The 24,584-nt window shown below is 36.7% G+C and overlaps 1 non-coding gene across 1 annotated transcript; it reads left to right on the forward strand.

The window, feature by feature from the left end:
• Window positions 1-1,423: 1,423 nt before the first annotated feature.
• Window positions 1,424-1,531, forward strand: LOC130983770 (small nucleolar RNA R71). Its single transcript, XR_009087747.1, has one exon. It is a non-coding gene; the product is annotated as a small nucleolar RNA R71 (small nucleolar RNA).
• The last annotated feature ends 23,053 nt before the right edge of the window (window positions 1,532-24,584 follow it).

The following is a 24,584-nucleotide window of genomic DNA, read 5'->3' on the forward strand; positions in this document are numbered from 1 at the left end:
AAATGCTAAATACCTACTCAAAAATTCCCTATTTAAGAAATAAAGGAAGCCAAGGCTCATATAGAGACCATAGAGGTTCCTTTGCATGCACTCCTGCAATGCATGAGTTTTGATGAACACTCATCCTCTGATGAGGATGAAGACACTAGGGAAGAGCAAGTTGCTCGGTACCTAGGAGCTCTCATGAAGCTGAATGCCAAGCTATTTGGTACAAAGCCTTTGGAGGAAGAACCTCCAGTGCTTTTCAAAGAACTCAATGCTTTGGTTCAGCAGAAACTACCTCAGAAGCTTCCATACCCTGGACGCTTCCTAATTCCTTGCACCATAAGCACCATGACCTTTGAGAAAGCTTTTATGTGACCTAAGGTCAAGTATAAACCTCATGCCACTCTCTATAATGGAGAAGTTGGGCATCTTTGAGGTGCAAGTTACAAACATCTCACTAGAGATGGCAGACAAGTCAATGAAGAAGCCATATGGCTTAGTAGAGGATGTCTTGGTGAAGGTTGAAGACCACTACATCCCTGCAAAATTTATAGTCTTGGATACTGGGGACGATGAGGATGAATCCATCATCCATGGAAGACCTTTCCTAGCCACTGCCAAAGCTATCATTGATGTAGCTAAGGGAGAACTGATCCTACAATTAGGGGAGGATCACATCTTGTTTAAGATGCCTCACCCCAACTCTCCCTCTAAGATAATTGTGCAACACTTAGTGTTCCAACCATCTTTTTCAGTGCAGAGCTATACTAAACCCCCAAACATAAATTCTAAGTTTGGTGTTGGGCAGCCATTAACAAGCACTGAAAACAAAGGTACTAGGAAGAAAGTACCTAAAGGCTGGAGGGACAAAAAAGTCCCCACTGAAGGCCTCTCACCTGGCATGAGAGTTGTCTTCACCAAGAAACCAGTCATACCACATACAGTGAGTCGTATCCTGTCTCTAGAGTATGTGGAGCTCATTCATGAGAAGATATGAAGGAAGTTCACTGTAAGGGGCAAAATTCTGAGCCCATATTCACCTCCAAAAGGAGCTAACCGTCAAGCTAATGACATTAAAGAAGCACTTTTTGGGAGGCAACCCAATCTTAATTAATTATCTCTATTTTCTACCATTTTATTTTTCTTTAAATTATTTTTTGGGTTCATGATCATGTGCAGCAGTCAGGACAGAGATAGAAAAAAATTCAACAGTAAAAACATCAATTTCAAGAACTCCTTTCCTCTGAGGCGTCCCATTACTCACAGGATTTCTTTCAAAGGTGTACATGAATTGGTTATTTGCAACCATTTCAATGAGTTCCTGAGCTTCTGTAGGCATTTTCTTCAGGTGAATAGATCCACCTGCAGAATGGTCCAATGACATCTTAGACAATTCAGACAGACCATCATAGAATATATCCAGGATGGTCCATTCTGAAAGCATGTTAGAAGGACACTTTTTGGTCAGTTTCTTGTATCTTTCCCAAGCTTCATAGAGGGATTCACCTTCTTTCTGCCTGAAGGTTTGAACATCCACTCTAAGCTTGCTTAGCTTTTGAGGAGGAAAGAATTTGGCTAAGAAAGCCGTGACCAGCTTATCCCAAGAGTTCAAGCTATCTTTAGGTTGAGAGTCCAACCATATTCTAGCTCTGTCTCTTACAGCAATGGGGAAAAGCATAAGCTTGTAGACCTCGGGATCAACCCCATTGGTCTTAACAGTATCACTGATCTGCGAGAATTCAGTTAAGAACTGAAAAGGATCTTCTGATGGAAGTCCATGAAACTTGCAATTCTGTTGCATCAGAGAAACTAATTGAGGCTTTAGCTTAAAACTTTTTGCTCCAATGGCAAGGATTGAGATGCTTCTTCCATGGAAGTTGGAATTTGGTGCAGTAAAGTCACCAAGCATCTTCCTTGCATTGTTGTTGGGTTTGGCCATGTTTCCTTCATTTTCGAGATTCTCTATAAGGTTTTCTCTGGATTGTTGTGCTTTAGCTTCTCTTAGCTTCTTCTTCAGAGTCCTTTCAGGTTCAGGATCTGCTTCAACAAGAATGTCCTTGTCCTTGCTCCTGCTCATATGAAAAAGAAGAGAACAGAGAAAGAAGAGGAATCCTCTATGTCACAGTATAGAGATTCCTTTATGTGAGTAGAAGAAGAATAATGTAGAGAGAGAAGAGAAGGTTCGAATTATGAGTAGAAGAGAAGCGTTAGTAGATAAATAAAATAAATAGAAAGAGATGAGAGGGGGAGAATTTTGAAAATAATTAAGAAGAAAAGAAAAATATTTTTGTTTTTTTTATTTTAAAATATAGTTAGAATTCGAAAATTAGGAGAAGAAATAAAATTAAAATTCAAAACAATTAGTTAATTAAAAAGAATTTTGAAAAGAGGAAGGTGATTTTCGAAAATTAGAGAGAGAAAAGTAGTTAGGTGGTTTTGAAAAAAGATAAGAAATAGTAAAACAAACAAAAAGTCAATTTGCTAATTGTAAAAGATTTGAAAATCAATTTTGAAAAAATAAGAAGTTAGAAAAGATTTTGAAATTAAAGTTTGAAAAAGATATGATTTGAAAAAGATATGTTTGAAAAAGATATGATTGACAATATATGATTGAAATTTATTTTGAAAAAGATTTGAAAAAGAAATTAAAAGGATTTGATTTTTAAAATTAAAATTGATTACTTGACTAACAAGAAACTAAAAGATATGATTCTAGAATTTAAAGATTGAACCTTTCTTAACAAAAAAGTAACAAACTTCAAATTTTTGAATCAATCACATTAATTGTTAATAAAGTTTTCGAAAATTATAAAATAAAATTAAGAAAAAGATTTTGAAAATTAATTTTTAAAATTTTCGAAAATAATAATTAAAAAAATGAAAAGGATTTGATTTTTGAAAAAGATTTTGAAAAGATAAATTTTTGAAATTGAAATCTTGACTTGACTAACAAGAAACAACTTATTTTAAAATTTTTTGACTAAGTCAACCCAAAGATTTCGAAATTTATGAGAGAAATAAGGGAAAGATATTTTTTATTTTTAAATTTTTAATGTGGAAAGAGAAAAACACAAAAATGACTCGACACGTAAAAATTTTGGATTAAAACAAATGATGCATGCAAGAACACTTTGAATGTCAAGATGAACACCAAGAACACTTTGAAGATCATGATGAACATCAAGAACTTATTTTTGAAAAATTTTCAAGAAAAGAAAGACATGCAAGACACAAAACTTAGAAATTTTTAAGTTTTAGACACTAATAAAACAAGAATGCATTTGAAAAACAAGAAAAGACTCACAACATGAAAATGCAAAGATCAAACAAAGAAAATCATCAAGAACAACTTGAAGATCATGAAGAACACATGCATGAATTTTCAAAGAATGCAATGACTATTAAAAACATGCAATTGACACCAAACTTACAAATTGACTCTAGACTCAAACAAGAAACACGGTATTTTTGATTTTATGATTTTATAATTTTTTTGAATTTTTTTTCGAAAATTTATTTTTCTGGAAAAGAAAATAAGAAACTCAAAATTTTTAATAAGAATTCCAGGAATCATGCAATGTTAGTCTAAAGCTTCATTCTAAAAAGATTAGACATGGCTAGCCAAGTTTCAGCAGACATTACATACAACAGCCAAATTGATGGGAATCAAAAAGGCTCCTGTGATGATAAAAGTATTATCTAAAACTCTAGAATTCATTTTTTAAAAATTTTGAAGGAATAAAATAAAAAGAAAAATACCTAATCTAAGCAATAAGATGAACCATCAGTTGTCCAAACTCGAACAATCTCCGGCAACGGCACCAAAAACTTGGTGCACGAAATTATGATCTTCAATGGCGCCAACAACTTGGTACGCACAATTGTAATCTCAACTATTTTTCACAACTTCGCACAACTAACCAGCAAGTGCACTGGGTCGTCCAAGTAATAAACCTTACGTGAGTAAGGGTCGATCCCACGGAGATTGTCGGCTTGAAGCAAGCTATGGTCATCTTGTAAATCTCAGTCTGGCGGATTCAAATGGTTATGAAGTTTTGATAATTAAAAGATAAATAAACATAAACATAAAGATAGAGATACTTATGTAATTCATTGGTGGGAATTTCAGATAAGCGTATGGAGATGCGTTGTTCCTTCTGAATCTCTGCTTTCCTACTGTCTTCATCCAATCCTTCATACTCCTTTCTATGGCAAGCTGTATGTTAGGGGATCACCGTTGTCAATGGCTACCGTCCGTCCTCTCAGTGAAAATGCTCCAAATGCACTGTCACCGCATGGCTAATCATCTGTCGGTTCTCACTCATGTTGGAATAGGATCCATTGATCCTTTTGCGTCTATCACTACGCCCAACACTTGCGAGTTTGAAGCTCGTCACAATCATCCCACCCCAGATCCTACTCGGAATACCACAGACAAGGTTTAGACGTTCCAGATCTCAAGAATGCTGCCAATTGCTTCTAGCTTATACTACGAAGACTCTGATCGTGAACCAGAAGGCTAAGAGATATGCATTCAAGCTCGTTTTCATGTAGAACAGAGTGGTTATCAGGCACGTGTTCATAGGTTGAGAATGGTGATGAGCGTCACATAATCATCACATTCTTCATGTTCTTGTGTGCGAATGGATATCTTAGAACAGGAATAAGCATGAATTGAATAGAAAATAGTAGTACTTTGCATTAATACTCGAGGAACAGCAGAGCTCCACACCTTAATCTATAGTGTGTAGAAACTCCACCGTTGAAAATACATAAGTGATGATGGTCCAGGCATGGCCAAATGGCCAGCCCCCAAAATCTAAGGACTAAACGTCCACAGATCCCAGCATGAAAATACAATAGTAAAAAGTCCTATTTATAATAGACTAGTTACTAGGGTTTACAGAAATAAGTGAATGATGCAAAAATCCACTTCCGGGCCCACTTGGTGTGTGCTTGGGCTGAGCATTGAAGCTTTCACGTGTAGAGACTTCTCTTGGAGTTAAACGCCAGTTTGTAGCCTGTTTTGGGCGTTTAACTCTAGCTTGTAACTTGTTTTTGGCGTTTAACGCCAGAATAAGGCAGGAAGTTGGCATTTAAACGCCAATTTGCGTCGTCAAAACTCAAGCAAAGTATGAACTATTATATATTGCTGGAAAGCCCTGGATGTTTACTTTCCAACGCAATTGAGAGCGCGCCATTTGGGTTTCTGTAGCTCCAAAAATTTCATTTCGAGTTCAGTGAGGTTAGATTCCAATTTCATCAGTAGTCCTTTTTCAGCCTCTAAATCAGATTTTTGCTCATGTCCCTCAATTTCAGCCAGAAAATACCTGAAATCACAGAAAAACACACAAACTCATAGTAAAGTCCAAAAATATGATTTTTGCATAAAAACTAATAAAAATATACTAAAAACTAACTAAATCATACTAAAAACTATGTAAAAATAATGCCAAAAAGCGTATAAATTATTTACTCATCATACTCTATTCTTCCCTTTTCTTTTTTTTTTGCTCGAAGACGAGCAAAGCTTTTACGTTTGGTGTGGGAAAATCATTGCTTTTTACTTTCCATTACCACTTATGGCACCCAAGGTTGAAGAATCCTCTAAAAAGAAGAAAGGAAAGGCAGTAGCCGCCACCTCTGAATCTTGGAAGATGGAGAGATTCATCACCAAAGCCCACCAAGACCACTTCTATGAAGTAGTGGCAGAGCAGAAAGTGATCCCTAAGGTCCCTTTCAAGCTCAAGAAGAATGAGTATCTGGAAATCCGAAGAGAGATCCGGAGAAGATGTTGGGAAGTCCTAACCGATCCCATTCAAGATGTTGGGATTTTAATGGTGCAAGAGTTCTATGCTAATCCATGAGTTACTAAAAACCATGACACTAGTGTGAACCCAAATCCGAAGAATTGGAGCACCATGGTCTAAGGGAGAATCTTAGATTTCAGCCCGGAAAGTGTGAGATTGGCATACAACTTGTCCCTGATGCAACGAGACCCACATCCTGACACTAGGAAAGTTAACTTTAATCAGAAACTGGATCAAGTGCTCTCAGACATTTGTGTGGAAGGAGCACAGTAGAAAAGAGATTCCCAAGGCAAGCCCATTCAACTAAGAAGACTTGACCTAAAACCCTTAGCTAGAGGATGGTTGGAATTCATCCAACGCTCCATCATCCCTACTAGCAATCGGTCAGAAGTGACCCTTGAAAGAGCCATCATGATCCATTGCATCATGATTGCAAGTGAGGTGGAAGTACATGAGGTGATTCTTTAAGAATTGTACAAGATAGCTGAGAAGCCTTCCACCCAAGCAAGGCTGGCATTCTCACACCTCATCTGTCATTTATGCAATTCAGGTGGAATTGTCATAGAGGGAGATATCTCCATTAGGGAGGACAAGCCCATAACTAAGAAGAGGATGGAGCAAAGTAGAGAGCATGCACAAGAGCCTGTGCAGCCACCTCAGCATGAGATCCCTGAGATGACTTAAAGGATGTATTTTCCTCCTCAAGGGATCAATGACATACTTCCATGGGAGAATTGAGCTCTAACATGGAGCAATTGAGGTTGGAACATCAATAGCATTCCATCATCCTCAATGAAATAAGGGAAGACCAAAAAGCCATCAGAGAAGATCAAAGGGCTATGAGGAAAGAACAACAAAGGCAAAGGAGTGATATTGAAGAGATTAAGCACTGCATTGGATCCTCAAGGAGGAGCACTAGCTGCCACCATTAAAGGTGGATTCATTCTCTTTATTTCCTTTTCTTTTGTTATTTTTCTATTTTCTGTTATGTTGTATTTTCTGTCTCTTGTTCTTATTGCATGATTATTTCCATTTATGTCTTAAAGTTATAAAATATTCCATATGTCTCTCACCTTACATAAAAGAAAATTTTATTTGAAAATGATTGAGAGATACATGAATTTCAAGTTTATAATAAGAATAGTTCAATTATTTTAATGTGGTGGCATTATTTTTGTTTTCTGAATGTATGAATAAACAGTGTATATTTAAAGTTGAAATTAAGAATGTTGGCTCTTGAAAGAAAGATGAAAAAAGAAAAGTACTATTGGTAATCTAAAAAATCTAAATAAATTAATTTTTGAAGCAAGAAAAAGCATCAAAAAGAAAAAGAAAAAGCATGTGCAAAAGAAAAAATAATATATACACGCAAAAATAAATAATAAGCAAAAAAAATGAAAAATAAAAAGCAGAAAAAGCCAATAGCTCTTTAAACCAAAAGGCAAGAGCAAAAAGCCAATAACCCTTTAAGCCAAAAGGCAAGGGTAAAAGGATCCAAGACTTTGAGCATCAATGGTTAGGAGAGCCTACAAGGAATAAAATCCTGGCCTAAGTGGCTCAACCAAGCTATCCCTAACTATATGCTTATGGTGTGAAGGCGTCAAGTGAAAAGTTTGAGATTGAGCAGTTAAAGTCGTGGTCCAAAGAAAAAAGAGTGTTCTTAAGAACTCTGGACACCTCTATCTGGGGATTCTAGCAAAGCTTAATCACAATCCGAAAGGGTTCACCCAGTTAAAGTGTCTGTGGCATTTATGTATCCGGTGGTAATACTAGAAAACAAAGTGCTTAGGGTCACGGCCAAGACTCTGAAAGCTGTGTTCAAGAATCAACAAGAACTTAACTAGGAGAATCAATAATATCATCTGGATTCTAAGTTCCTAAAGAGACCAACATTTTTTAGTTTCAATGGATAGTGAGATGCCAAAACTATTCATAAACAAAAAGCTACTAAGTCCTGCTCATCTAATTGAAACTGAGCTTTATTGGAAACTCTGAGATTTATTGTATCATACTCTTCTTTTTATCCTATTGTGTTTTTAGTTGCTTGGGGACAAGCAACAGTTTAAGTTTGGTGTTGTGATGAGCGGATATTTTATACACTTTTTGGCATCATTTTTATATAGTTTTTAGCATGTTTTGTTTAACTTTTATTAAGTTTTCATAGGATTTAATGTTAAATTCACATTTTTGGATTTTACTTTGATTTTGTGTATTTTTATGCAATTTTAGATATTTTCTGCCTGAAATTGAGGAGTTGGAGCAAAAGTTTGATTCAGAGACAAAGAAAGCATTGCAGATGCTGTCTGAATCTGACCTTCTTGTACTCGAAAGAGCTTTTCTGGAGCTATAGAAATCCAAATGGAGCATTCTTAATGGCTATGGAAAGCTGACTTTCAGAGCTTTCCAGAAGTTTATAATAGTCTATACTTTGCTTCAAAATAGAAGGCCCAAAACTGCCATCCAACGCCAACCTCTTGCCCTATTCCAGGCGTCCAACGTCCAAAGGAGGAGACCAGCATCCAAACACCCAAAGAGTACCCCCTAGCCAGCATTCAATGCCCTAGAGGCCTCCTAGCACGTGGATCTCATCAAAGCTCAGTCCAAACACTCACCAAGTGGGCCCCAAAAGTGGATTTTAACACTGAAAGACTGTTTTACCCTTCTTATGTAATCCTTAGTCACTAGTTTAGTATTTAAGGGATATTTTACATAATCATACAGACCCTTTTATGCCATATTTTCATTTATCATTGTGTTTCCTATCAGTATGAGTTTCTAAACCTCCTAGGTTGAGGGGTGGAGCCCTGCAGAGTTTTATGGATTAATAAAAGTATTACTATTTCTCTTCAATCCGTGTTTGATTTAATTCTAAGATGTATTTTCATTCTTCAACATGATGAACAGGATGACCCGTGACAATCATCTTTGTTCTTCATACCAAGACCGCGTGTCTGACAACCACCCGTGTTCTTCTTGGGTTCGTGTGAATACTTAAGTGGAAAGCATTGAACCGCCAGCTTGACTATACATCTCTTAGGCGGTTAATCCACGATTTTGGTGGAAATTTTTTGAGACACCAGTTCAGCAGAGGTATGTGGAGATTAGGGTATCTGTGGTAGAGGCTAGAACTAAGGCACAGCATCCTCTGATTCGAAAGATTCGACCTTGTCTATTGCGTTTTGAGAAGGATCACCAAAGAGAATGAACTGCAGGAACTTCACTCTCAATCAAAATGGATCCGCACTAACCCTGGAGTTCAGATCTGGAGGAGTATTGGCGGCTGCTCAAACCAGCGTTAATCACGTACAGCCCGCCATAGAAGAAATCATTCACAATTGAAGAAGATAGTAATACCAGAGTTAATCCAGAAGGACATAGCATCTCCAAGTCTTAACCAGCTTCGTATCATAGTTTACATGACTTCTGAGTTCTGTTTACCCATTTTTTTCATTCCTTTTATGCTTTTAACCAAATTCAAACCAATAACTCTTCTATTCGCCTGACTAAGATCCGCAAGATAACCATAGCTTGCTTCAAACCACAATCCTCATGGGATCGACCCTGACTCACTCAGGTATTACTTGGACGACACAGTGCACTTGCTGGTTCAGCTGTACGAAGCGTGGGATTCGTGCACCAGATATAGTGCCCGCCATGCTTTCGGGATATAGTGTCCGTTACACTCATGGGATATAGTGCCCGACACACTTCTCAGGGTAAGGTGCTCCTACACTCTTGGGATATAGCGCTTGCCACGCTCTCGGGATATAGTACCCATCACACTCATGGGATATAGTGCTCGACACACCTTACAACAGAGAGAAACTTACACATTCTCATCATCAACAAAATCTCAAGCAGGCCTTAATTACCATATTCATTCATAATCATTCATATTTATTCATTCAATATCATTATGACAAAATATTCATCAATTACATAACACTTTCACACTTTTCAACCATGATTCAGCATACTTTCAAGCTTTCTTCTCTTCCAAGCTACCATCCCTTCCTAACTTCACCTCATCACTAAGCATACAACTAAGATTTAGGGGATAAAAAAGTAAAAATAGAGACTTAGAGGTTCGAAATTAGGTTTTAAAATATAAAATTCATTTTTGTTGAAAATAGGGTCATCGCGTACGCCAGTACCTTGCTCGCGTACGCGAGATGCCCAACCCGGAAGGGTTTGTCGCGTCGCGTGCAGGTGGTCGTGTACGCAACCCCTCAAAAACCACTGCTCGCGTATGCAAGATGCCAAACCCGTAAGGGTTGGTCGCGTCGCGTGCAATGGTCGCGTCGCGTGCAATGGTCGCGTCGCGTGCAATGGTCGCGTACGCAAGATCTGCAGATTAGCAAAAATGTTGAATGCTGCACAATTTTCAATTTTGCACACCGAACTTTCGACGGGCATAACTTTCTCATTTTAAAATATTTTTCATCTGTTCTTCGAAGGACATAGACTTCACGGACCCAATTTCATATGAAACATGTTTAAATCAATTTAGGGGACTGGAAGTTGAGTTATGGCTCGCCGAAATTCATTAAAAGTTAGTCTTTTTCAAAAGCCACCAAAACCTCTATTCTTCGAAAATCTCATTATCAAACCAAAGTTTCTTAACCCAAAACAACCCAAATTCTAACCAAAATGATTTCATATCCTTATCAACCCTCTCTCAACATATCGATGTCCAATTCTATTAATTTCCTTCCATCAAACTCATAATCAACCAACATTATTCATAAATCAACAGTCAAGTATTATCTTTCTTTATAATTATTACCAAAACTGATCATGGCTCAATATTCAAATTCAATATCCTCATTAATCATCACACAATACAAACACCACTTACCTTCCTTACCCTTTTCCTGGCCTCCGGCCCAAAATTCATAGCCTCTAGCCCAATATCTATTCAATTCAACACAACTCATAAACATACAATAATTATCCAACACCAATATCAATTTCCTTCATGCATTCTCAACACACATTAATTCATTCAAACTTAATCCTAAGGGCATCTAACCTAGGAATTCACATCACACCACACGGTACTTAAATAAAACTTAAACCGTACCTTAGTCGATTCCTTGTAAAACCCGAAAACACCTCAAGGTCAACGCTCCTCAAGAGTCCACATCCCCAAAGCCTCTTCGAACCGAATCTTTGCCACCAAGGTCCAACGATCAAGCTCCCAACATCATCAATGTTCTCCAAATCAACATTATTCAACCCAATCCCACAATATATTATTATAATCAACATTCAAGCTTGCTAACTAACAAATCAACAAGGACTTGAGGTTCTTACCTAATTTATGCATCGTTTGAGTAAGACCCACTAATTTTCTCCAGTTAATTTGAATCTAGAACATCAAAACAACTAAAAATCTCAACACCAAAACAATAAATTTTCTAAATTGGGAAAGAGAAACTGAGAGTGAGATTTAGGTTTTCTTACTCAATTGATTAGCAGCCTTTGTAGAAAATTTCGAGATAAACGTGCGACCGTTAACAGCTCATTAATCGGAGCTCCGAATAAAAAAATATGAAAGATTGAAGTTGGTCCAGGGTTTGGAGCACTCCTTGCTTCCCCTTTCTTGTTTCCAACGTGATTCCCTTAATGTGATGGAGAGGTGGCTGAAGCCACATTATTAATGTGGTGTTAGGTTGGACTTTGGGCCAATATGGATCCGGTCCAATTGGTTTGACCTATTTGGCCCAATTTTAGATCAAATTCTTTGAAATTAGTATCAAAATTCTTATTTTAATTAATTCTATCTCAATAAATTATAAAATTCTATTTTTTAATTTCTTTAAATAATGATTAATTTATTCATTAATTATTTACTAATTTTACAGATTTTACAGAACTTTAGTTTTCTACAATTATTTTGTGGTAAATAGTTTTGGATTTTAATATCAGCAATTTTTTGTTTTTATTAAGGTGAACTTTGGTACTGTGATTGTATAATTTTGGTGTTACACTATATTAAATATTTTATTATCTATCATTTTTCATTAAAGCACATCTAAAAAATGTAAAAATTTCTAATATCCATGAACGGCTATTTTTCAATATATTTACAAAGAAACAATACTCATACAATTCAAAAAAAGAAGTATTTTTTTAACATATTTACAAAGAAATAGTATCCATAAAATTCAAAAGCAGAAATACAATATTCATCCTATTCTATATTTTCTTATAATTTACAAGAAGGACTGATATTGGTAATTACAGTAGATGGCTTGTATAGTTTTGTAGCTTCAGATTTTTCAATGGTTTTGTGCTTCAATTTATTTGTTTCGTCAAAGAGAACCCGTGAAGCATATTCTTTTCTGAAATGATCAACTTTATCCTGCAATTGAAAAAAAATTATTAATTTGTTTTAATTTAGAAATAGAGAATCAACTATGTTTAAATATACATACTTTTTTTCAATTTTTCCAAGTGTATTCCCATCTTTGATTTTTGGAGGATCAATAAACTCCAGCCATTTCATGACATATAAGTTGCAATAGTAAATAATAAACAAAGATTAAATAACTCAGTAAAATATGTTGAATCACACTAAATCTAAATCACATAAAAAATACTACAACTACATAGAGAGCCTAAATTCAAGTTTATGGTATGAATGACACCGAATTTAACTCATAATAAAACCTAAAATTTACAAATGATCACACTAGAAAACTCATTAGCATGACTTAAATCATATAAAAAACAATACAATTATATAGAAAGTCCAAATCCAAGTCTATGACATGAATGACATTAAATCTATCTCGTAATAAAACCTAAAATTTACAAATGATCACATTAAAAAACTCATCAACATAACTTAAATCACATAAAAAATAATACAACTACATAAAGACTCCAAATCCAAGGCTAGCAGGCATGAGTCACACTAAACATAAATTAAAATAACACCGAATTTGTAAATGATGATACCAGAAGCCTCATCAATATGACTTAAATCACATAAGAAACACTACAACTACATAGAGATTCCAAATCTAAGCCTATGACATGAATCACACTAAATATAAATCAAAATAACACCGAATTTACAAATGATGATACCAGAACTTTCATCAACATGGCTTAATCACATAAGAAACACTATAACTATATAGAGACTCCAAATCCAAGCCTATAACATGAATTACACTAAATATAAATTAAAATAACACCGAATTTACAAATGATGATACCAGAACCCTCATCAACATGGCTAAATCACATAAAAAAATACTACAACTACATAGAAGTAGAAATGCACGATTTAGAATCAAGTTACCTTCAATAATGTTTTGTGTTTTTGTTCAGAATTTTGTTTTTTTCGTCTTTCGTTCTGTTTAAAACTTAACACAAATAATTTTTTAGAGAGATTTTTCGTTCGATGTTGTTGTTGATGATTCAACCTAAGATTGAGAGCTTCGTAGAGAAGTTTTTTGTTTGGTATTGTTGTTGATGATTCAACTTAGCACAAAGAGTTGTTTAAAGTTCAATGTTGTATCAAAGAACATGCATTGAAACGTCGTGTGCTGGAGAGTGAGAATATATTTGCACGCACTGGATATGAAATTAATTTTTATTGAATTTGGGTCAACTTAGTTTGATCTACCTGAAAAAGAAATTCGAACGTGTAACAGAATTGATCAAATAAATATAAAGGAAAATGTTTTTGAATCAAAAGGTCGGTAGCGCAGCTCGCGCTTGTAAGTGTTTGGCGAAACTATTACATCTAAAGTCTAAACCAAAGTAGCTTGATCCAAATAAGCTAGATCCACCCCTTTTGATAGCTCCACGTATATGTACTAATTATTTCAACCATGAATACCTAATAACATCATATCCGAAAATGGATTCTAAACAGATGCCCGAAAAGGAAATTACTTTTCACATATATCAACGATGTATCCAAAATGAGGATTGAAAATAATTAAATATCATATATAAAAAAAGTAAGAGTTATATATTATATTTTAATATATAATATTTCATTACCTTTTATTTATGGGTGTTATATTTCATTACCGAATACTCACAACTCTAATGTTTTGTTGCCCAATTTGGTAATATTATCTCATAAAACAACAAAGTGATGATATTGTAATTTTATTTTATTTTATTTTTGAGTCTATTCTATACGGAATGACACCTCCATCCGAAACACCACATATTCCATTTGTGGTCAAAGAACTAAGAACCCATCTCAGTGTTATTTTCGAACCTACCTCCAATTTCTCTACTTTGCACTTGGATTCGGAGGTAAAGACTAACGAGAGAGAGAGAGAACAGCATAAGCCATTAGCATCAGCATCAGCATTAGCATCAAGTTCAGTATTTGTCAGCGCCATCCATTCCCACAAGTAACACTATAGCCCACCACAACATGGGCCACCACGTGGGCGGGCCCCAACGACAACGACATCACACACAATCCAATGACGTCATCCCCCTTCCCAAAAAAACAAAAAAGGGTTATCCCCATCACCACCTCTGGGCCCATCCTTATCTGGAGGAAAGTGACCCATGTCTCCTCCCCACTTGGGCCCTATTTGTTATATTTTTATTCCATCTTTAACCCTCTACTAAGCGATGCTTGCCACGTGACCCGTCAAAGCAGAGCGTGATCTCCGACAAGCGCTGGCCCGTCTTGTTTTGGGCAGTTGGGCTTGTGTCGCACGTGGGAGGCGAGCCCGAAGCGAGGATGGCGGATCAGGCCCCGGACACGGCTTGAATGACACGTGTCTGTTTGGGTGATGTCAGTTTTTGAGGCGGTTCGTCGGCAGAGAAATATCTATTCTCTCAGAAGGACGGTGGTTGTGGTAGTGTGCGTGGGTTACGTCCTTTCTAATTTGTCTCTTCTAAGTCCTCTTTTCTACGAATTTTTTTAAATAAATAAAAAAATATTTTATTTATTAAAATAAATAATCTATAAATTAATTACGAAAATACATCTCATTTTCTTCTTTCGTGTACAGTATAAAGGAGATAAGTTTACAAATATATTCATTTACAATGTAAATGAGATATATATTTGTCATTCGATTGATCTTATTTCGTTTATAGTGATTTAGATCTCATTTTCCACTTTTTGACCACTTTTTTTTCTTTTCTATCTTTTTTTGGCCATATTATTGAGTTACTCTAAGATGATGCGCGCGCAGATGTATATTCGGACATCAATTAGCTGAACGCGATATGATATGTTATCGAAGCAGTCTACTTCGCAGTTAATTTTGTTATCTTTATGTTTATGTTTTCGCATATATATAGTCATTATTAGAATACTTGTCAATATACAATTTATGTCTTAGGTGATTGAATGTATCCTTAACATCAGTTTACTAATAGAATACGATTTTAAGTATTACTAAAACTCCATTTGCTACATACGTATTATTGAATGTGGTTATGATTTTTTTTTTAATCAAGTTATTGGTGGACGAAATTGTGATCCTCAAAGTTGGTCTCTTTGTACTTGTATGAAATTTAAATATTGGCTCTATCAGAAATACCCCAAAGAGATCATCGTATGATGAATTGGGATCTTAATAATCCCTAGTAATGGCACCAACAGCTTAGTGTTGTTGTTGGACCAAAAGAGTTACAGGCACTGTTAGAGAATCTCACAACTCCGTTCAACTAACCAGCAAGTGCACTGGGTCGTCCAAGTAATACCTTACGTGAGTAAGGGTCGATCCCACGGAGATTGTTGGTATGAAGCAAGCTATGGTCACCTTGTAAATCTCAGTTAGGCGGATTAAATTGGTTTATGATAAGTTCGAAAATTAATAATAAACAGAAAATAAAATAGGATAGAAATACTTATGTAAATCAATAGTGGGAATTTCAGATAGGTGTATGGAGATGCTGTGCTCCTCTTGTATTTCTACTTTCTTATTACATTCATCCAATCCTTCTTACTCCTTTCCATGGCAAGCTATATGTAGGGCATCACCGTCGTCAATGGCTACTTTTCATCCTCTCGGAAAAATGGTCCTATGCGCTGTCACTGCATGGCTAATCGTCTGGAGGCATCACCCTTGTCGATGGCTACATCCCATCCTCTCAGTAAAAATGGTCCAAATGCTCTGTCACAACACGGCTAATCATCTGTCGGTTCTCAATCAGGTTGGAATAGAATCCCTTGATTCTTTTGCGTCTGTCACTAACGCCCAGCCTTCAGGAGTTTGAAGCTCGTCACAGTCATTCAATACCGGAATCCTGCTCGGAATACCACAGACAAGGTTAGACTTTTCGGATTCCCATGAATGCCGCCATCTATCTAGCTTATACCACGAAGATTCTGTTGGGGAATCTAAGAGATATGCGCCCGGCCTAAGGTAGAACGGAAGTGGTTGTCAGTCACGCGCGTTCATAGATGAGAATGATGATGAGTGTCACGGATCATCACATTCATCAAGTTTGAAATGCAACGTATATCTTGGAATAAGAATAAAAGAGAATTGAATAGAAAGTAATGGTAATTGTATTGAAACTTGAGGTACAGCAGAGCTCCACACCTTTAATCTATGGTGTGTAGAAACTCCACCGTTGAAAATACATAAGTGAAAGGTTCAGGCATGGCCGAATGGCCAGCCCCCATGGTCTAAGGACTAGGCGTCCAGAGATGTTCCTCAGATCTAAAGTGATCCAAAGATGAAACGTGGTCAAAAGATCCTTAATACATTAGTAAAAAGTCCTATTTATAATAAACTAGCTACTAGGGTTTACATGAGTAAGTAATTGATGCATAAATCCACTTCTGGGGCCCACTTGGTGTATGCTTGGGCTGAGCTTGATCTATCCACGAGCTGAGGCTTTTCTTGGAGTTGAATGCCGAGTTATAGCGTGTTTCTGGCGTTCAACTCCGGGTTATGATGTGTTTCTGGCGTTTAACTCCAGACAGCAGCATGTACTTGGCGTTGAGCGCCACTTTACGTCGTCAATTCCCGAATAAAGTATGGACTATTATATATTGCTGGAAATCTCTGGATGTCTACTTTCCAACTCCGTTGAGAGCGCGCCATTTGGAGTTTTGTAGCTCTAGAAAATCCATTTCGAGTGCAGGGAGGTCAGAATCCAACAGCATCAGCAGTCCTTTTGTCAGCCTTTTTCAGAGTTTTGTTCAAGTCCCTCAATTTCAACCAGAAATTACCTGAAATCACAGAAAAATACACAAACTCATAGTAAAGTCTAGAAATGTGATTTTAACATAAAAACTAATGAAAACATCCCTAAAAGTAGGTTGAACTTACTAAAAACTACCTAAAAACAATGCCAAAAAGCGTATAAATTATCCGCTTATCACAACACCAAACTTAAATTGTTGCTTGTCCCCAAGTAACTGAAAATCAAATAGGATAAAAAGAAGAGAATATACTATAAATTCCAGAATATCAATGAATATTAATTATAATTAGATGAGCGGGACTTGTAGCTTTTTGCTTCTGAATAGTTTTGGCATCTCACTTTTTCCTTTGAAGTTCAGAATGATTGGCTTCTCTAGGAACTTAGAATTTCGAATAGTGTTATTGATTCTCCTAGTTAAGTATGTTGATTCTTGAACACAGCTACTTTTATGAGTCTTGGCCGTAGCCCTAAGCACTTTGTTTTCCAGTATTACCACCGGATACATAAATGCCACAGACACATGACTGTGTGAACCTTTTCAGATTGTGACTCATCTTTGCTAGAGTCCCCAGTTAGAGGTGTCCAGAGCTCTTAAGCACACTCTTTTGCTTTGGATCACGACTTTAACTACTCAGTCTCAAGCTTTATACTTGGACCTTCATGACACAAGCACATGGTTAGGGACAGCTTGATTTAGCCGCTTAGGCCTGGATTTTATTTCCTTGGGCCCTCTTATCCATTGATGCTCAAAGCCTTGGATCCTTTTCACCCTTGCCTTTTGGTTTTAAGGGTTATTGGCTTTTTCTGCTTGCTTTTTCTTTCTTTCTTTCTATTTTTTTTTCACCACTTTTTTTTTCCGCAAGCTTTTGCTTTTTTCACTGCTTTTTCTTGCTTCAAGAATCAATTTTCATAATTTTTCAGATTGTCAATAACATTTCTCTTTGTTCATCATTCTTTCAAGAGCCAACAATTTTAACATTCATAAACAACAAGATCAAAAATATGCACTGTTAAGCATTCATTCAGAAAACAAAAAGTATTGTCACCACATCAATATAATTAAACTAAATTCAAGGATAAATTCGAAATTCATGTACTTCTTGTTCTTTTGAATTAAAACATTTTTCATTTAAGAGAGGTGAAGGATTCATGGAATTTATTCATAGCTTTAAGACATAGTTACTACATACTAATGATCATGAAGTAGAGACACAAAAAATAGATAAACATAACATAGAAACCGAAAAACAGAAAGAAATAAGAACAAGGAATGAATCCACCTTAGTGGCGTCTTCTTCTTGAAGGACCAACAATGTCCTTAAGCTCTTCTATGTCCCTTCCTTGCCTTTGTTGCTCCTCCCTCATTGCTCTTTGATCTTCTCTTATTTCATGGAGAATGATGGAGTGCTCATGATGTTCCACCCTTAATTGTTCCACATTGTGGCTCAAATCTTCTAAGGAAGTGTTGAGTTGTTCCCAATAGTTGTTGAGAGGAAAGTGCATCCCTTGAGGCATCTCAGGGATTTCTTGATGATGAGCTTCCTCATGCATCTCTTGAGATCCGTGGGGGGTCTCTCTTGCTTGCTCCATCCTCTTCTTGGTGATGGGCTTATCCTCTTCAATGGAGATGTCTCCTTCTATGATAACTCCAGCTGAGTAACATAGATGGCAAATAAGGTGAGGAAAAGCTAGCCTTGCCATGGTGGAGGGCTTTTCGGCTATTTTGTATAATTCATTGGAGATGACTTCATGAACTTTTACTTCCTCTCCAATCATGATGCTATGAATCATGATGGCCCGATCCACAGTAACTTCAGATCGGTTGCTAGTGGGAATGATGGAGCGTTGAATGAACTCCAACCATCCTCTAGCCACAGGCTTGAGGTCCAGTCTTCTTAGTTGAACTGGCTTGCCTTTGGAGTCTCTTTTCCATTGAGCTCCTTCCACACATATGTCCATAAGGACTTGGTCCAGCCTTTGATTAAAGTTGACCCTTCTAGTGTAGGGGCGTACATCTTCTTGCATCATGGGCAAGTGGAACGCCAACCTTACATTTTCCGGACTAAAATTTAAGTATTTCCCTCGAACCATTGTGAGATAATTCTTTGGACTCGGGTTCATACTTTGATCATGGTTCCTAGTGATCCATGCATTGGCATAGAACTCTTGAACCATTAAGATTCCGACTTGTTGCATGGGGTTGTTTAGGACTTCCCAACCTCTTCTGCGGATCTCATGTCGGATCTCTGGATACTCATTTTTCTTGAGCTTGAAAGGGACCTCAGGGATCACCTTCTTCTTTGCCACAACATCATAGAAGTGGTCTTGATGGCTTTTGGAGATGAATATTTCCATCTCCCATGACTCGGAGGTGGAAGCTTTTGTCTTCCCTTTTCCTTTTCTAGAGGATTCTCCGGCCTTAGGTGCCATTTGATGGTAATGGAAAAACAAAAAGCTTATGCTTTTACCACACCAAACTTAGAATATTGCTCGCCCTCGAGCAAGAGAAGAAAGAAGAGAAGAAGAAGAAGAAGAAAATATTGAGGAGAAGGGGGAGTGTGGGTTTCGGCCAAGGTATAGAAGAGGGGGTTGTGTTGTGTGAAAATGAAGTGGAATGGAGGGGTTTATATAGGAAAATGGGAGAGGGTAGGTTCGGCCATTTTAGGGTGGGTTTGGGTGGGAAAGTGGTTTTGAATTTTGAAGGTAAGTGGGGTTTATGGGGAAGAGTGGATGGATGTGAGTGGTGAAGAGGTGATGGGGAAGAGAGATTGAAGTGATTGGTGAAGGGTTTTAGGAAAGAGTGTTTATTGGGAGGAGAGATTCAGAGATTGAAGTTGTTGGGAAGTGTGACATGGGGAAGAGTGTTATAGGATTAGGAGGTAAGGTGGGAATATGTTAGCTGGGAATCCTGTGGGGTCCACAGATCTGAGGTGTCAAGGAATTCCATCCCTGCACCAAATAGGCATGTAAAATGCCTTTGCATACCATTCTGGCGTTTTAACACCGAGGTGATGCACATTCTGGGCGTTCAACGCCCATGTGAAGCATGTTCTGGGCATTCAACGCCCATATGTAGCATGTTTCTGGCGTTGAACGCCAGTTCCATGCTTGTTACTGGCGTTCAGCGCCAGCTTTTCTCAAGGCACATTCCTGGTGTTCAAACGCCAGAATGTTGCTTGTTTCTGGCGTTCAGCGCCAGATTCATGCTCTGTTCTGGCGTTGAACGCCAGCCAGATGCTCCTTACTGGCGTTGAACGACAGTCTATCCTTCCTCCAGGGTGTGATTTTTCTTTTGCTGTTTTTGATTCTTTTTCTTAATTTTTATATTTTTTTCGTGACTCCACATGATCATGTACCTAATAAAACACAAAATAACAATAAAATAAAATAAAATAAAAATTAGATAAATAAAATTGGGTTGCCTCCCAACAAGCGCTTCTTTAATGTCAATAGCTTGACAGTGGGCTCTCATGGAGCCACAAAGGTGATCAGGTCAATGTTGTATAGTCCCAACACCAAACTTAGAGTTTGAATATGGGGTCTTAACACCAAACTTAGAGTTTGGTTGTGGCCTCCCAACACTAAACTTAGAGTTTGACTGTGGGGGCTCTTCTTGACTCTGAACTGAGAGAAGCTCTTCATGCTTACTCTCTTTTGTCACAGAGGGATGGCCATGTGCCTTAAACACAAGGTAGTCCCCATTCAATTGAAGGACTAATTCACCTCTGTTGACGTCTATCACAGCTCCTGCTGTAGCTAGAAAAGGTCTTCCAAGGATGATGCATTCATCATCTTCCTTCCTAGTGTCTAAGATTATGAAATCAGTAGGGATGTAAAGGCCTTCAACCTTTACTAACACATCCTCTACTATTCCATGAGCTTGTCTCAATGACTTGTCTGCCAATTGTAATGAGAACAAGGCAGGTTGTACCTCAATGATCCCCAGCTTCTCCATTACAGAGAGTGGCATAAGATTTATCCCTGACCCTAGATCACATAGAGATTTTTCAAAGGTCATGGTGCCTATGGTACAAGGTATTAATAACTTGCCAGGATCTTGTCTCTTTTGAGGTAAAATTTGTTGAATCCAGGTATCTAGTTCATTAATAAGCAAGGGAGGTTCACTTTCCCAAGTCTCATTACCAAACAACTTGGCATTCAGCTTCATGATAGCTCCTAAATATTGAGCAACTTGCTCTCCAGTCACATCTTCATCCTCTTCAGAGGAAGAATAGTCTTCAGAGCTCATGAATGGCAGAAGGAGATTTAATGGAATCTCTATGGTCTCTATATGAACCTCAGATTCCTTTGGATCCTTAATAGGAAACTCCCTCTTGCTTGAGAGACGTCCCAGGAGGTCTTCCTCACTAGGATTTTCGTCCTCCTCCTCCCTTGTGCATTCGGCTAAATTGATTACATCAATGGCCTTGCACTCTCCTTTTGGATTCTCTTCTGTATTGCTTGGGAGAATACTGGGAGGAGTTTCAATGACTTTCTTACTCAGCTGGCCCACTTGTGCCTCCAGATTTCTGATGGAGGATCTTGTTTCACTCATGAAATTGAAAGTGGCTTTTGACAGATCAGAGACTAGATTGGCTAAATTGGAAGTGCTTTGTTCAGAATTCTCTGTCTGTTGCTGAGAAGATGATGGAAAGGCTTGCTATTGCTCAGCCTATTGCGTCCACCATTGTTAAAGCCTTGTTGAGGCTTTTGTTGATCCTTCCATGAGAAATTTGGATGATTTCTCCATGATGAATTATAGGTGTTTCCATAAGGTTCACCCATGTAATTTACCTCTGCTATTGCAGGGTTCTCAGGATCATAAGCTTCTTCAGAAGCTGCCTCTTTAGTACTGTTGGATGTGTTTTGCCATCCATTCAGACTTTGAGAGATCATGTTGACTTGCTGAGTCAACACTTTGTTCTGAGCCAATATGGCATTCAGAGCATCAATCTCAAGAACTCCTTTCTTCTGAGGTATCCCATTATTCACAGAATTCCTCTCAGAAGTGTACATGAATTGGTTATTTGCAACCATGTCAATGAGTTCTTGAGCTTCTGCAGGTGTTTTCTTTAGGTGAATGGATCCACCAGCAGAATGGTCCAATGACATTTTCGAAAACTCAGATAGACCATAATAGAATATATCTAATATGGTCCATTCTGAAAACATGTCAGATGGACACCTCTTGGTCAGCTGCTTGTATCTTTCCCAAGCTTCATAGAGGGATTCACCATCTTTTTGTTTGAAGGTCTGAACATCCACTCTAAGCTTGCTCAGCTTTTGAGGAGGAAAGAATTTATCCAAGAAAGCTGTGACCAGCTTATCCCAGGAGTCCAGGCTATCTTTAGGTTGTGAGTCCAACCATATTCTAGCCCTGTCTCTTACAGCAAAAGGGAAAAGCATGAGCCTGTAGACTTCAGGATCTACTCCATTCGTCTTAACAGTCTCACAGATCTGCAAGAACTCAGTTAAAAACTGGTAAGGATCTTCAGATGGAAGTCCATAAAACTTACAGTTCTGTTGCATTAAAGCAACTAGTTGAGGCTTAAGCTCAAAATTATTGGCTCCAATGGCAGGAATGGAGATGCTTCTTCCATCAAATTTGGACGTGAGTTTGGTAAAATCACCAAGCATCCTCCTTGCATTATCATTATTGGGTTCGGCTGCCATCTCCTTCTCTTGTTCGAAAATTTCTGAAAGGTTACTTCTGGATTGTTGTAGTTTAGCTTCTCTTAGTTTCCTCTTCAAAGTCCTTTCAGGTTCAGGATCAGCTTCAACAAGAGTGCTTTTGTCCTTGTTCCTGCTCATATGAAGGAGAAGAAAATAAGAAAAGAAAGAGGAATCCTCTATGTCACAGTATAGAGATTCCTTTATGTTAGTAGAAAAAGAAAGGGGAGAAGAGTGAAGAAGAATGGGTTCGGATATTTAGATGAAGAGAGGTGAAGAGAAGTGTTAGTAAATAATTAAATATAATAAGAAAAGAGAGGGAGAATTTCGAAAATAATTTTGAAAAAGAGGTTAGTATTTTCAAAAATTAAATATAAGATATAATTAAAATTAAAATTTAAAATAATTAAAAAGAACTTTTGAAAAAGAGAGAGGTATTTTCGAAAATTGAAGAGGGAAAAGTAGTTAGGTGGTTTTGAAAAAGATAAGAAACAAACAAAAAGTCAAATAGTTAGTTGAAAAAGATATTAAAATCAAATTTGAAAAGATAAGAAGATAAGAAGTTAGATAAGATATTTGAAATCAAATTTTTGAAAAAGATAAAATTTTGAAAAAGATAAGATATAAAAGATATGATAAGATTTAATTTTTAAAATTAAAATTAATTACTTAACTAACAAGAAACTAAAAGATAGGATTCTAGAATTTAAAGATTGAACCTTTCTTAACAAGAAAGTAACAAACTTCAAATTTTTGAATCAATCACATTAATTGTTAGTGAATTTTCGAAAATTTGATATAAAGATAAGAAAAAGATTTTGAAAATATTTTGAAAAAGATTTTTTTTTTTGAAATTTTTGGAAAAGAGGAAAAATTGGAAAAGATATGATTTTTGAAAAAGATTTTGAAAAGATAAGATTTTTAAAATTGAAAATTTGACTTGACTTGTAAGAAACAACTAATTTTTAAAAATTTTTGACCAAGTCAACCCAAAATTTCGAAAATTTGGAGGGAAATAAGAAAAAGATATTTTTTGATTTTTTTGAATTTTTAATGATGAGAGAGAAAAACAACAAAAATGACTCACAACATGAAAATTATGAATCAAAACTTATGATGCATGCAAGAACACTATGAATGTCAAGATGAACACCAAGAACACTTTGAAGATCATGATGAACATCAAGAACATAATTTTGAAAAATTTTTGATGCAAAGAAAATATGCAAGACACCAAACTTAGAAATCTTTAATGCATGGACTCTAACAAACGAAAAATGCATATGAAAAACAATAAACAACACAAAACAAGAAATCATCAAGATCAAACAAGAGGATTTACCAAGAACATCTTGAAGATCATGAAGAACACTATGAATACATGAAATTTTTGAAAAATTAATGCATAGATTTTAGAAACATGCAATTGACACCAAACTTAAAAATTGACTCAAGACTCAAACAAGGAACATAAAATATTTTTGATTTTTATGATTTTATTATTTTTTTGTATTTTTATTAATTTTTTTCGAAAATATTTTGGAAAAACGAAAAATAAAGAAAAATTTTTGAAAGATTTTTGAAAAGAAAATAAAAAGAAAATTACCTAATCTGAGCAACAAGATGAATCGTCAGTTGTCCATACTCGAACAATCCCTGGCAACGGCGCCAAAAACTAGGTGGACGAAATTGTGATCCTCAAAGTTGGTCTCTTTGTACTTGTATGAAATTTAAATATTGGCTCTATCAGAAATACCCCAAAGATATCATGGTATGATGAATTGGGATCTTAATAATCCCTGGTAATGGCACCAACAGCTTAGTGTTGTTGTTGGACCAAAAGAGTTACAGGCACTGTTAGAGAATCTCACAACTCCGTTCAACTAACCAGCAAATGCACTGGGTCGTCCAAGTAATACCTTACGTGAGTAAGGGTCGATCCCACGGAGATTGTTGGTA

The sequence above is a fragment of the Arachis stenosperma genome, chromosome 5 (assembly GCF_014773155.1).
Source record: "Arachis stenosperma cultivar V10309 chromosome 5, arast.V10309.gnm1.PFL2, whole genome shotgun sequence".
Lineage (NCBI taxonomy): Eukaryota > Viridiplantae > Streptophyta > Magnoliopsida > Fabales > Fabaceae > Arachis > Arachis stenosperma.